Genomic DNA, 9172 nt, shown 5'->3' on the forward strand with positions numbered 1-9172 from the left:
TCTGTGGTGCCCCCACCTCCCCATCCCTGAAGCTCCCCTTTTCCTGGAACACTGGCCACTAGGGATGAGGGTAGGATCCCTGCGTGGACACCCACCTCCACCCCCCACCCCTGGGGTGCATTTGTGGCAGAGCCAGAACAGACTGTGGGGCACGGGGGGAGGGGGGGGGAGGCACAGGCAGGAAGGGAGGGGGAGGCAAGAGGCAAGGATCCGGGTTCGCGAGGATTGGGAGGAAGGGTAGAGTGGGGGACGGGGTTTACAGGGGGTGTTGTGGGGTGCGTGAGCGCAGTTCGGCCACTCACGTGTGCTGCTGGAAGAAGCTGTAGGCTGCGACTCCAGGTGCATGCCGGGAGTCTGAAGACCGAGGGCCGGAACCAAGTCAGGGCCACAAGCAGGCCAGGGGCACAACAGCTCAGCCAGGTGACTGCTAGAGGCTCCGCGGGTCCCAGCCAGCAGGGCCATGTTTGAAACGCAGCGCGGGTGCATGGTGAAGCTGCTCACAGCCTCTGCTCCTCCTCAGCCACCACCGCAGCCTCAGCGGCCTCCTAACCTGTGGCCGCCGCCGCCTCAGCAGCCACTGCCTCTGCCGTGCTCCCCGCACCGGGACCTCAGACTCAGGGCCACCATGGCTGGGCGCCTCCGAGGGGCTGCGTGTGGTGATGTGCCTGCCATGCAGGCTCCACATGCTCTGCGCACCCAGCCAGGACCCACACTATGATCTGAGCAGCCGCCAGCCACTGAAGCCATTTCCACGGGTGCTAGTTCTCGTGGTCCCTCTTCTCCCAGCTCTCTCTTGGCCCCAAACTTCTCTCCTGGGCCACCCTGCCCCTGCTGCACACACACCCCTGCCCCCTTGGGCTCCTGGCCTTTGCTGCCACCAAAGTGCGCTCCTGGGCCCCGCCCCCTCCTCTCCAGGGCCCGCCCCCCAGCCCTGGCCACAATTGCAGCCCTGACTGAGCCCTGAGGCTTCTAGACCATGGCAATTGCAGCCTTACCTCAGCTCAGCACTACCCTCCACCCCCAGTACAGGCCCAAGGGATTGAATCTCCCCTCAGCCCCACCGCTGGAGAAGACTCTCCTCCATCCTCCTCCACTCCACACACCAAGCAGGTGCATGGTGACACTCGTGTGTGTATGTTTTTTTGTGTTTGTGTCTGTGTGATTGTTGGGGATAACCACCTCTCAAGGACTCAGAACATAGCACCCTTTGGGATGACTCAGCACACAGCACAATTCCAAAATCAGCACAAAGCACCCTGTGTAAATGACTCAGCACACAGCTCCCTTTGAAGGACTCAGCATGTAGTATGCTGGGTTGAGTACTCAGCACACAGCACCCTTTGAAGGAGGGAGTCCATAGCCCACAGTGTAAAGGACTCAGTGCATGGCCGCTTTGAAACACTCAGCACATAGCAATCTTTTCCAGGGACTCATCACACTTTGTGTTGAAGCACGCTGTGTAAAACACCCAGTGCACAGCTTCCTTCGATAAACTCAGCACACAGAACAATTTTGAAGGACTCAGCACATACCACACTGTGGAAGCTCTCAGCACACAGCACCATTTGAAGGACAATACAGAGCACCCTATGTAAAGGACTTGGCACACAGCACTCAAAAAACACCTCATCCCTCTCTTCTCAAGGGCTCACACATAGCAGGACCCTTCAGGATGCATTAGCACACCACACCTTTTGAAGGACTCAGCATACAATACATTGTCTAATGGACTCAGCACTAAGCCCCCTTTAAAAAACCCAGGATGGCCCACTCTTCTCAGGGACTCAGCACATAGCACCCTTTGGGATGACTCAGCAAACAGCACATTTTTGAGGACTCAGCACATAACTTCCATGAGGGAAGGACCCAGGAAATACCGCCCTGTGAGGGACTCAGCACATAGCTGTATGTCACAAGTTCAGCTGTCATTAGAATTAGGGTGCTTTCTTCAGTATCACCATTCTTCAGAAACACTTCACAAATCCTACTAGTTCACATTTAGACAAGTTGTGTTTTATGGGGGAAGGTAAGCTGGGGGTCTTGAACTCAAAGCTTGGGGGCCCTGTCCCTGAGCTCTTTGGTTCAATGCTAGAACTCTACCACTTGGAGGCCCAGCTCCAATTTGGTTTTTTGGGCTTGTTCTTTGACAGGTCTTATGGTGATAAGTAAGACCAAGTTGGGGTATCCGTGGGCAAAGGCTCTTAGCTCAGCCTGGAGCAGACCTCTCCCTTCCTTGTGTCGCTGAAAAGCCGGGCCTCCTGGAGCTCTCTTGGCCTAGGGTGGAACAGACCTGCTCTAGCATCAGCAATCAGGGTGAGCAAAAGTCAATGGCATGGGACCGCCTGTTCCTTGTGTGGCCACAAGGGGGCAGGAGTGACCCACCATAGAGATTGTACCTGCGAGTTGTGTTTACTCTTGCTTCCCTGGGGCCCCCATCATGATTCAAAGCCACCCTGGAGAGGAAAGTCCTTGAGACTCTTACCTACAATTAACCATCCAAAAGCAAGTGGGGTTGTGGCTCAAGTAGCACAACGCTAGTTTTGAGCAAGAAAACCCAGGGAAGCCGGGTGCTGGTGGCTCACGCCTGTAATCCTAGCTACTCAGGAGGCTGAGATCTGAGGATCGCAGTTCAAAGCCAGTCCGGGCAGGAGAGACCGTGAGACTCCTATCTCCAATAAACCACCAGAAAACCGGAAGTGGGGCTGTAGCTCAAGTGGTAGAGCACTCGCCTTGAGCTGAAGAGCTGAGGGACAGTGCCCAGGCCCAGAGTTCAAGTCACACGACCGACAAAAAAGAAAAAAAAGAAAACCCAGGGATAGAGCCTAGGCCCTGAGTTCACACACACACACACACACACACGCACACACACACACACACACACACACCACATGAATGCAAAATCAGAGATTTCTACGCTGCAGTCTTTGGGTATTCTCTACTTTTTCCACAATAAGCCTGGTGTCTGCTGGCCTAGGTGTTTGGTGCATACAACATCACCTGGCATCTTCAATGTTGGGGGAACAGAATGGCTAGAAGGTCAACCTTCCCCCATCCTAGCTCCTTAATTGGGTCATGGTCTATTCAGGCCCTTTGGGGATCCTTTACAGACTCGCCTAGATGCCTTCAAAAGGCATCACATACTGGGCACTGGTGGCTCATGCCTGTCATCCTAGCTACTCAGGAAGCTGAGATCAGGAGGATCACAGTGCCAAGCCAGTCTGGGCAGGACAGTGTATGAGACTCTTATCAATGAACCATCAGAAAACAAAAGAGGCATTGTGGCTCAAGTGGTAGAGTGCCAGCCTTGAGAAAAAGAGCTCAGGGACAGTGCTCACGGCCAACAACAACAAGGAGAGACATTGCATACTGTCTTTGGGATTGGCATGGGCCAAATATCATTGGAATTAATTATAATTGGAATTAATCAAGTCCCCTAAGACAAAGCAGTACCTCCTTTAGTCCTGTGCTACTCCATCTCATCTCACCCCCTGGCCTTGTCCGTGCTTTGGGTCAGCATGTGTCTGGTTGGACGGGAGGGCTCCAAGGAAGTTCCCAGAGCAATCACCCCACTTCCTTCTGCCCTGTTCACCCTGCTGCTTTTGCTCTTTGCCATAGACCTTCTTCCTGGAATCCAGCCATGAGGTCATCACCACCAACATAGTGGTAAGTGGTGGGTCTAGCCTAACTGGAGGCAGTCAGAAGTGGAAGTAGGTCTGGACTAGGAGCTTCCACTTTGGGTGTGGGCTGAGGCCTGGTCTGACCTTTATTTCATCCTGAGCCTTGCAGTGGTGGGGAGACAGTGTAGATTTCACATTGAGTCAGGTAAAATCACAATCTGGAGGACCACTTGTGTGGGGAAGGATGTGGGACTCAGGGGGCCACGGTTGTTGGTACTCTCTTGGGACTCCCCTCTCCCTCTCTCATCCCTCAATGGTAGAAGAGAAACTTCAACTCAGCGTGTGGGAAGATGGTGCGGGGGAATATTTTGGGGGGAACCAGACTTGTGCTTCATATTCATCCTAGCCCCTACTTCCTATTTATCTGAGGAATGGCCATATGGGTTTGGGAGGGGGAAAAATCATCCTACCTAAGAATGTGGCTCAGTGGTAGAGTGTTTGCCTAGCATGCCTGAAGCCCTTGGTTCTATTCCACACAGAAAAAAGCTGGAAAGAGGGGTGGGGCAATCCTGGAACAAAAAGAGCCCAGGGACAGTGGCCAGACCCTGAGTTCAAGTCCCAGGGCTGGAAGAACAAATCTTTGCTTTTAGGCTGTTTTTTTTTTTTTTTTGCTTTGAAAACAATTTATTCTTTGTGATAAGCAAAACATAGGACTCTTTCCTGGCCACCAATGGGCAATTAGATGTCCCTTGAGTTTGGACCAACTTCCTGCAGCCTCTGCCCTACCCTACCCCCAGTTTAACCTTCCAGTTGCCCGGCAGATGGAGGCCTGAGAGAAAGCCACTTCGTCACCTACTTCTGGTGGCTGCCAAGGCTTTTGAGAGTCAGTATGTCACATAGAGAGGCATGATCTGCAGCAATCTACAGGAGAAAGTGAGGGAGCACTCCTCCCCTGAGCCTGGGAGCTGTGGGCAGATCTGGATGTGGGGCATCTGGGGCAGGACATACTCCTTGAGGGAGTCCACTATGGGGTCGGGAACCCTGACCTCTCCTCTGGCAGTTTCCATGCTGTCTTCAAGTTGCATCTGAAGCAGTGTTGTGGGAGGGGGGGGAGGCTCAGCCTGTGCTGGCATCTGGAGACTGCTGTCTGTGCCTTCCCTTGCGAGGAGTGACAGCAGCTCCCGCAGCACTCTCCTCTTCTCTATCTTCTCCTGGGACAGCCAGTGCATGCACTGGGCTTTCTCCCAACACAGTTCATTCAGGATCAACATCTGCTCTTTACACACCATGAGGGATTCCTCGATAGTTTGGATGTGTGCCGACAGCTGGCTGCATCAATGGTGGAGCTCACTTGCTGGACTATGGAAGTCCACCTCATCAGGCAGGTCACGGACAAAGCAGATTTTCTTTTCAGATGCCTATGTGTCCCGCTTCCCATCCCCATGCATGCTGTGGTGGCAGCTCATGGGGCTGAGGGCCTCTGGCTCCAGCTCAGTCTGGCACTGAGCTGCTGGGGCGGCCAGGGGGCATCTGAAGCTGGCCCGCCATTCTTGTGTCAGAAGTTTCCCCCGTGGATCTCATCCTCCAAGAGCACTCTCAGAGCCATGTCACTCTTGGTCTGGGGGACATCTCCATCCTCTGTGATGGTCACATGGCGGGGGGGGGAGGGAGTCGCCTCTTTACCTTTGGCTTCTCAAGGGTTCATGCCTTCCCCTTCCCCAGGGAAAGCCAAGGAGCTCAGCTGGGCCTGCAGGCACTCCTCCTGTGATCTGGTGGCTTCCAGGCTCTTGAGAGTGTCCTGCAACTTCGGGGACACCACCTGGTCCCTCCAGTTTGTTGAGCCCTGCACTTGCTTCAGCTGCTCCAGCAGCTGGGCTGCCTCTCTAAGTGCTGCTGCAGGGCCTCCTTCTCAGAGCACAGCCGCTCATTGGGGGCAATGTGCCATTCACAGGAGGCTCCGAACTCCTGCACTGGCCCAGGGACTGCTCCTGCTGCTCCTGAGCTGCTTGTCTCTCTCTCTCTCTCAGCCACCACTTTTCATTTCTCTATCTTTTCCTCTGAGCAGTCCTACTGTTACCGCAGATGTTTCTTCATCTGCTGCTCTGAGTCCAGGATGCTGGCAAGCTCCTCCTTCTCACTGCTCACCCTGTGGAGAGTGTCCCACAGCAGGGCCAGCTTTTCCACAGGTTGTTCATCCCACACACATGCGCATCGTGGGGTCTCAGGGATCTCCTGCCCATCCTAGACTTTCTCCTCCAGTCTCTGCAGTTACTCCTGCTGCTCCACATTCTGAAGACGGAGACTCTGGTTTTCCTGGACCTGGATGTGAAGTTGTTCCTCTAGGTTCTTCAATTCCATCTGCTTGCTGTAGGCCTATGCTTGCAGCTGCTGCTTGGCCTGAGATGGTCCCTGGGGTGGGCTGTGGCTTTACCAGCTCCCTTCTCAGTTTGCACAGCTCATTCCCTAGGTCCAACACATGCCTTGCCCCTCATTCCTTCTCCTCTGTCAGTTGGTTCAGCCATTGGGTCCGCCGCCATGCCTCCTCCTTCCGTGCGATCTCTCAATGCTCAGGTCCTCCATGAAGGTGTGGCTCTCCAGATTCGCTGTGGTCACCAGCCAGCTCAGGTTGTCCAGTAGTGTCTTCAGTACCTCACGCCACTCCAGCACTTGTTGGAACTTGCATATTCTCTTCTTCATGTTGCTCGTCTGTATCCACAGCACTTCCACCATCTCCTGCAACTCTGTGTTCACTTGCTCCAGGTCAACAAAGTTTCTGGTCTTTTCCTCGAGCTGAAGGGTCACATCATTCAGCTGTTTGAAGAACATTTTGGTCCCCTTCTTTGCAGCAGTGACCGCAGAAGCCGTTATCTCCAGCTCTGCCACACACCACTCTAGCTTGCAGGCAGCTGGTGAGAGCTTCGTGCTCCCTTTCTCTGTCATCAGTGGCCTGCTGCACTTGGGCCAGTGCACATTGTAAATTGCTTTCTGCTGAAACCAACCACTGTATGGGTGCCTTGTGGATCTCTACCTCCATTTTTGGCTCTGCGTATATCTGGACTATCTTCTCCCTCTCTTACTCCCATTGACCCTGCGGGTCTGTCTTTCCTTGCTTCAGTGGTTGGATCTTGGCAAAGAGTGCCTGGTTTCTTATTTTCTGTGGTCTAGGGTGGGCACCACATGAGGGTAGCACCTCTGTGGATCCTTGGTGGTATTGGGACTCTTGACACTCTGGACCCTGGTGGCTGTGACTGTGTCCAAAGGGAGGGGAGGCCCATGGTCCGCATCACCTTTGGCCGGACTCTCCCTTCAATCCGGCTCCCCAGTGCTGTTTGTCTTGGGGATCCCTCCCTTTTTCCTGTGCTTTGTTTTCTTGAATGCTTCAGGTCTGTCAGGAGGATACTGCTGGTGTTCTTGGGGCAGTTTCTTGCCCAGAGTTCTCTCATTGAGTCATTGTTTCAGACATCTGAGCAATGGGACGGAAAAGTTGGGCTGGCCAGTACCCAGGCTCTAGGAAATCCTCTATTCTCCCACTCAGACTAGGACATCATTTCCTACTCTACCTCAAAGTCACCTGGAGTCTCTTGCTCACCACTCAGCCACCTCTATCTTCCTCAACTGCTGGTAGTGGTGTCAACCAACAGAGGGAATCTAGGTGTAACTGGGAAGCATGGAATGTGGACGTGGCCACTATTCTTGTATCCCATTGGTCAAAAAGAACCATGAAAGAATGGGAGTGTGCCTGGAATCCTGTGATGCAGACATAATGGGCAGAGTCAAGATGACTGCAGCCCCTTTACCAGGAAACTCTGTCCAATCCAGTTGGGGAAAAGAGGGAGACCTGCTTTAGCCAGATGGCTGCACAGATGGTGTGTATGTCTGTTTGTTGCCAGTCCTGGACCTTGAACTCAGGACCTGGGCACAGTTCTTGCTCAAGATTAGCCCTCTACCACTGGAGCCACACAGCTCTACTTCTGGCTTTGTTGGCATTGAGGTTGGACAGGGGTCTCTAGGACTTTCCTGCCTAGGGTGACTTTGACCATGATCCTCCTATCACAGCCTTGTAAGTATGAAGGAGGACTGGTGAGAGCCACTGGTGCCTGGCTAATCATTGTTCGGGATTATGGCTTCCTCAGTAGCCTGCAAACCTTCAGCAATGCAAGGTGAAGTATCCTTTGGAACCAGATCACTCAGACCCAGATGGCCATAGTGCAAAGAAGAAACTGTAAAAACGCTATCCCGCCACTTTTTTTCTGTGCATTTCCCCCCCTGCACAAGGCCTGAAGTTCTAGGATCCCAGGATAGGCTGTGTTTCCAGCGGCTGCACGCCAGCCTATGGTGATGAAAGCTGAGACACGGTTGCCCTGACCTGAGTTCAAGACCGTGCCTGGCACAAAAAGTAAAAAAAAAAAAAAAAAAAATAGCTCCCTGGCTTGCAATTCACGCCGTTTCTCCTACCTTTGAATTTGAACTTAAGGCCTGGGTAACTCTGAAGCACTGTGGATGAAGGGGAAGCTCACCATGCTCGAAGACAAGAAAATAAGATCTGGTCCCTAGGACTGAATTCAAGTCCCAGTGGTTATTTATTGTATTTTTGTTTTATTCATTTATTTTCCTTTTTTTATTGCGAAAATACTGTACAGACGAGTTACAATAACATGGTCAAGATAATGAGTACATTTCTTATCAAGCATTGTAGCTTCCTCCTTTGTTTCCCTTTCCCATCCCTTCCCATCCTCCCCTCCGCCACCCATCCAATCCTCCCTGCTCCCCCATGCCACCCTGCACCAAAGTTGTAAAGTTCGTTTTCAACATAATGACTTGTACATCTCATTGTTGCAATGGGTCCACCTGTATCCCTGTTTAAGTGAATTGTTTTTCCCCTTCCCCTCCACAAATTATACCGACATCAAAGAGTGAAAGCAGGGGTTATACTGTGGGGGAGGGTCACTCAAAGCAACAAAGAAATAATCTTATAAATGTGTTAGAAACAATCACAAGAAAGAAAAAAAACATTTGAGTACATATCTTAGGGTTCATTTCCTTAAAATCATCTTATCTGACCTTTTCTGCTTGATTCCGACATATACTAGATATTGCAAATAAGGGAAACCATGGGACCTATGTTTCTTTGGGCCTGGCTTACTTCACTTAATATAATTTTTTCCAAGTCTTTCCATTTGCTAATAAATGGGGCAATGTCTTTCTTGCTGATGGAGGCATAGAATTCCATTGTGTATATATACCACATTTCCTTGATCCATTCATCTACTGAGGGGCATCTGGGTTGGTTCCATATCTTAGCTATAGTAAATAGTTTTGAAATAAACATAGTCGTGCTGTTAGCTTTAGTGTGGTCTTGTTTGTAAACATTTGGATAAATGCCCAAAAATGGGATTGCTGGGTCATAGGAGCGCTCTATGTGGAGTCTTTTCAGGAACCTCCATACTACTTTCCAAAGTGGTTGAACAAGTTCACACTCCCACCAACAATGAAGTAAGGTTCCCTTCTGTCTACATTCCCTCCAGCATCTGTTGTTATTAGAGTTCTTGATTATA

The sequence above is a fragment of the Dipodomys spectabilis genome, unplaced genomic scaffold (assembly GCF_019054845.1).
Source record: "Dipodomys spectabilis isolate Male_0828 unplaced genomic scaffold, ASM1905484v1 ptg000344l, whole genome shotgun sequence".
Taxonomy (NCBI): domain Eukaryota; kingdom Metazoa; phylum Chordata; class Mammalia; order Rodentia; family Heteromyidae; genus Dipodomys; species Dipodomys spectabilis.